General features: G+C 37.9%; 1 pseudogene; it reads left to right on the plus strand.

The window, feature by feature from the left end:
* Positions 1–4,961: 4,961 nt before the first annotated feature.
* On the plus strand, positions 4,962–5,307 carry LOC118852309 (annotated as a pseudogene).
* The last annotated feature ends 448 nt before the right edge of the window (positions 5,308–5,755 follow it).

A 5,755-nucleotide genomic window follows, 5' to 3' on the forward strand; every position in this document is an offset into this window, starting at 1 on the left:
TCTCTATTTCCTATGACAACCATGAAAATATTTGAAGACAGTTCTTATGTGCTTCTTAAGTTTTCTCTTCTTCAGGCTAAACATTCTTAGTCCCTCCACTAGTCCTCATATGGCTTCAGTTTGAGGCCCCTCACTTTGCTGGTAGCCCTTCTCTAGATACTGTCCAACTCATCAATGGTTTTCCTAAGATGAGGTACTTAGAGCCGAACACCTTGCTCCAGATGTAGCCTAATGAGGACAGAGTACAGAAGGGCTCTAACCTCCCTAGTCCTAGATACTATCCTTCTCTTAATGCAAATTAAGAATGCCTTCTCATCCTGGAAGTTCCTTCAGCACCTATGGCCTCCTAACCCTTGAATATCCCCTCCCTGCAGCTCCCTTCTCCCATTGGTGACTTCCTCCCAGAATCTCCATTTTGAGTTAAATCCTAGGACAGCCATCCTTTATTCCTCTCCTGACTCTGCTTCAGACACTCTGGAATTTGCCACAATGCCCTTATAAATACCTTTTTCACTTCTCCAGCCCTCAACTCCCTTTCATGTGTTGTCTTCCCCTGTTATGTAAGCTCCTTGTGGGCAGAGACTTTCTTTTTGCTTGTATTTACATTCCCAGCATTTGACACAGTATCTAACAGATGTAAAGCACTTAATAAATGTGTACTGATTTGTTGACTTGACAGTAACTTTTTTAGCTGCAATAGCATATTAATCACTCATATTAATCTTTCAATCACTGGTGGACAGCTTCAATACCACAGCTTCAAGCACAAATCGCTGAGAAAAGTCTCTTGAGGTCTCCTTCCAAATTATCATCAAGCATTAGTGACTATTTTTTAGTTCTAATCATTAAGCAAGTTATGAAACCGCCTAACTGTACTAACATCTAGCCCACCTTTCCCATAAAAATAGCATGAGACTTGATCAAATACTTTGCTAAAATCTAGGTAAATTATATATCTCCAGCATTCTTCTGTTCTACCAGTTTAGGAATCCTTTCCAAAAAATGAAATATGGCTAGTCTGGCATGGCCTGTCCTTGATGAACCTATGATGGCTCTTGATGATTGCCTATTTCTTTTCTAGATGTTCACTAACCATTCTTCTAGTATTGTGTCCTAGAATTTTGCCAGGCCTCAAAGTCAAATTCATTGGCATATAGCTCCATTATTTTCTCTTTTTTGAAGATTGGGATACCATTATTTATTATTTAATGCATCTCTCATACACCATAATCTTTCCAAGGTCACTAACAGTGGCCCTAAAGTCACATCTACCGGTTCACCAATTATCACAGCAAATTCTTCTGGGCCACACGACTTGAGCAAATCAAAAACTGCTAGGCGTTCCCTGTTTCCTTACTTATTTTGATATATCAGCTTATCAGCTTTTATCCATTTTTCATCTATTCTTTTCAGTGGAGATATCACAGTCCTCAATAGAGAAACTGTAAGAAAAATGAGAGTTCAGGTGCTCCGATTTCCTTCTGTGTTTAGCTGTCACTATTCTATACACCCAAAGCAGTCATTCTTTCCCTTCTTTGATCTGTCTTCCCTTAGAGGCAGCTGGGTGGTATAGTAGACAGAACACTGGACCTCGAGTCAGGAAGACCTGAGTTCAAATCATATCTCAGACACTTACCACCTATGTGACCCTGGGCAAGTCACTTAACTTCATTCTGCCTCAATTTCCTCAAGTGTAAAATGAGGATAATAGTAACACCTATTCCCAGGTAACAGAGTTCTCAGCACATGGTAGACTGACACATGGTAGGTGCTTAGCAAATGCTTGTTTCCTTTCTTCCACATAGACAAAAAACAAAACAACCTTCTTCCACTATCTTTTGCTTTCCTGTTAACCTCAAATCATTATAAGTTATAGGCTTCCCCACGTTATTCTTACAAGACCATGCCATACTTTTGTATTCATCCTCAGTTATCAGTCCTTGCTCTCATCTTCTGTATATGTCTTTTTGAAGTCTAAGTTGGTTGATGAATTCCCTGTGAATCCACATTAGTCCCTTTAGATATTTGTCTTTTCCTCTCTTTATTGAAGTCATTTCCCTTTGTGTCTTCAGAATTTCATTCCTGTGAGTTTCTCATCTCTCCTGGACTCACTTCCTCTTGTAGAATTTTAGTCCATGTACCTATTCTTTCTCAGAATTCTTTGAAATCTGCTGTCCTAAAATCTATGGCACATGTTAGACTATGCCTTTTTTTCTTTTCTCTATCACAAATTCTAAGTAGTGATCACTTCTTCTCACTGTTACCATCATTTCTATACCAACAACTCATTCCACCCTGTTGGTAATATTCAAAAAAATAGAATTTCTGAATTTCCCCTTACTGACTTCATGAAGAGTCAGAGTTGACTTGTTGACTTCATAAAGAATCACCTTAGTGTAGATTCATAAGAAGTTGTTATCTCTTGGACTCTAAACAGAGATCCAATTTAGATCAACTTCCTAGTTTTCTCCTGTTGCCCATTGATATATACAAGGAATTTTCATTCCTTCAGAAAAACATAAACAGAAAAACAGCCCCAGACCCAGTTTGTTGACAGATACCATCTCCAGCATCCAGGTGCCATCTCCAGCTAGAAAACCACTGATCAGATATGGGAAGTTACATTCAAATGTGAATGGTAGACAATAACAAACTTCAGAATGCTAGCTGCAAGCAATTAACATCAAGGACAGCATCACTCATCTATGAAAACCTGCAACAAGCCAAAGAACCTCCGTGATAATTTTGAGATGAATTGATGGGAGATGGGCTGATGAGAGAGTATCTTAGAATACTGGTTTCAAGAGTTACCATGGTGATTGACCACTCAACAAAACCACCCTTCGTTGGTCCCTAGACAATAGTAGAAATACTGTCTTTGTGTTTGTCAGTCTGTCCATCCTGCTTTTACAAGGATGTATGTATTTCATGTGCCCTATGGGAACAAAAGATATTCCCTTTTGTTCCTTTCTGTATAGAACTGGGGGCAAGGGAAGTGGCAAAAAGTAGCTTTGTGGTGAGTCAAACTGTCACAGTAAAAGATTTGTAATATATCTGGATATATGTTAGTCTAGGTCCTAGTTCATATGTGAAAACAATGCTTCTGAAGATCTGGCTATATCTACTTTTACAGATTAATCCAGGGGAAAAGTAGAATATGTTTTTAAAAAATGTTGCAAGAGAGGAGTTTCTAAGAGGATCCTCCCCCACCAAGATTTTCAACACATCATTCAATAATAACTTGCCTTAACTAAATAGAAGAAAGCAGCCAGATCAGATCACCAGTGCCTGATTTCTTTCCACTTATTTTTATAAAATAGTCTTATAAAATATGGAAGAGGTGTTGACTGATATACACATACCTCTGAGTTCCCACTTTCTTAGTCTCAGTGCCTTTGGCTGCCACCTCTGTTTTTCATACTTCTGGGTTGGGTGTGACAGTCATTGAATGCCTGCGGTCTTGTTTGTCATTTATCACATGCTTGTGCATCTGTAAGTTCACTTTTTTCATCAACCTTGCGTCACTGACATTTTTCTCTCCTTTCTGTTATTATATTTGCAAGATAGACACTCTTGAACACTATTTGTGGGAAGAATAAAATTCCTTTCCAAAATTCCAAGTAACAATATGGAAAATGGAAAAAAAAATATAATGGGAAATGTTAAAGTAGAATAAAGAAACCAAGTAGTTATACCCAGACAACAGTCCATTTAGCAATGAACATGGCTGCAGAAACAAACTGAGTCCAAGGCTCTCAGTAGCCAAGGACCCTGACCTTGTGTAGGAACCACAGTTAATAGACAATTATTATAGGAATTATAGGGATTGAGACACCTATATTCTTATTGGTGAAAGGGATCTGGAGACACTGAAGTGAGAGAAGTGGGGGGGGGGCAATTTTGTGACATTCCTTAAAACAGGAGACCATTGGGAGGGGGAGTAATCTTGTGACTTCACCAAAATTAGGCAACTTACAAGCAGCTGAAACTTAGCTCCACAAAATGGTGGATGAATGTAAAATGGAGTCACTAAAACTATTTTTAATGTAACATTTGCCCTTTTGATCCTGGGGTTTCCAAACCCAGGATCACTCATTTAAATACTTTATCTATTAAGGATTTCTGGATGGAATGATAGTCTACCTTACGGGAGATGAAAGGGGTGGGGTAAAAGGCACAAGCACAAGTACTGTCATAATTTCGTATGTCTTCTAAGGAAAGTACAAATATTGTCAAAATTTCATATCTCTTCTAAGGAAACAAACCTTGTTAAATAGGTTCTGTAGATAAACTAAAGCTACAGATCAAACTACTTAGTAGGTGCACCATGAACTAATTTGAGAGGGGAGATATGTGACCAAGGTAAGCAAAAAAACTCAGCAAAAATATGAAACAAAAGTCCAAAGTAATATAATAATGATTGTCAGTATTAAATAACATTAAATCTCTTTGTAGCCTGGTAACCCACTGCTGATGTCCATTTAATCAACACATTTCATCTTGAGTCCCAGAAATCCCAGGTAGCTGTCTGGTCCCTGGAAACCTCTTCCCTTAGACATACTAGAATAGATCTCATTCTCAGGGCAGCTACGTAGGGGAAGTTCCTCCTAGTAGATTTGCTTCTCTAGTTCCAAGTCAGTTGCAAAGATTGCTACGTAATTCTGCTACAATCTGCCAGTAACAAGATTCAATACAATTTAGTACAAACTCCTAAATTTGATTTCCTAATAATTAGTTTATGTGGTGAAAACAAGCTCAAGCCCTATGTATCTAATTCAATTAACAACAGAGCTATAAAAAAAAGAATATCAAATTAGGAATTCATCATTTATCTGAAATTTCGGGAATTTTAGTTTTCACATACCACTTACCATTTCTATCTATACCTAAACCCTGAACCTGATATGAACACTGCCATCAACAGACTGAAGGAAGAGTATTAAAAATAATTCCGGTCCAATATGTTGGCGCCCACTGGAAGTGTGAATTGTGAGGAGATCGCTGAGTTCCAGTTGATGGAAGCTCATGCCAGCAGAGAGAAAGTAATAAAAAACTGCATAGCTCAGACATCAGCAGGAGTAAAGATCCTTCAAGAACAGAGAGAGAAGGATTTGAATGATTTAACATTATTAAAGCAAATTAGAAAAGAGCAGACAAAGTTCAAATGGATGCAGTCAGAACTGAATGTTGAAGAAGTAGTAAATGACTGAAGCTGGAAGGTATTTAATGAACGTTTCAGAGTTCGCTTCAAGGCTCCAAAGAAAGAATAAAGAAAGGATATTTCTGAAGGAGATAGTCATATCCTAAGAGCTGAGCAAGACAGACACAGGAAGGGCAGGATGCTTAGATGGATGATTTCCGAGCCAACAGACCAAGACCTTTTGTTGATTTCGGGCCCACTTTGCCAAGACCTCAAGTATAAATAATTCTAATAATTATGGAGAAATCAACTGCTATTTTATACTGAATCTGTGAAAAAATGTTTTGTAACTATTAAAACAATTTTCAGATGGAAAAAAAAAATAATCCCAAAGGACCTGACTTGGAAAATGTGCCCTTCAGTCTCTTAAAATTATCACACACACACACACACACACACACACACACACACACACACACACACACACATTGTATGTGTGTGTATGTCCTAGTTCTTAGAGAATACAGTCTGATTTTTTTGCTTTCACAAACTTTACTACTCCATGTCATTAGAAAACTTTTACATCTTTGTCTTATTCCTTACTGCCTTGAAGAT

Source organism: Trichosurus vulpecula, chromosome 5 (genome assembly GCF_011100635.1).
Source record: "Trichosurus vulpecula isolate mTriVul1 chromosome 5, mTriVul1.pri, whole genome shotgun sequence".
Taxonomy (NCBI): Eukaryota; Metazoa; Chordata; class Mammalia; order Diprotodontia; family Phalangeridae; genus Trichosurus; species Trichosurus vulpecula.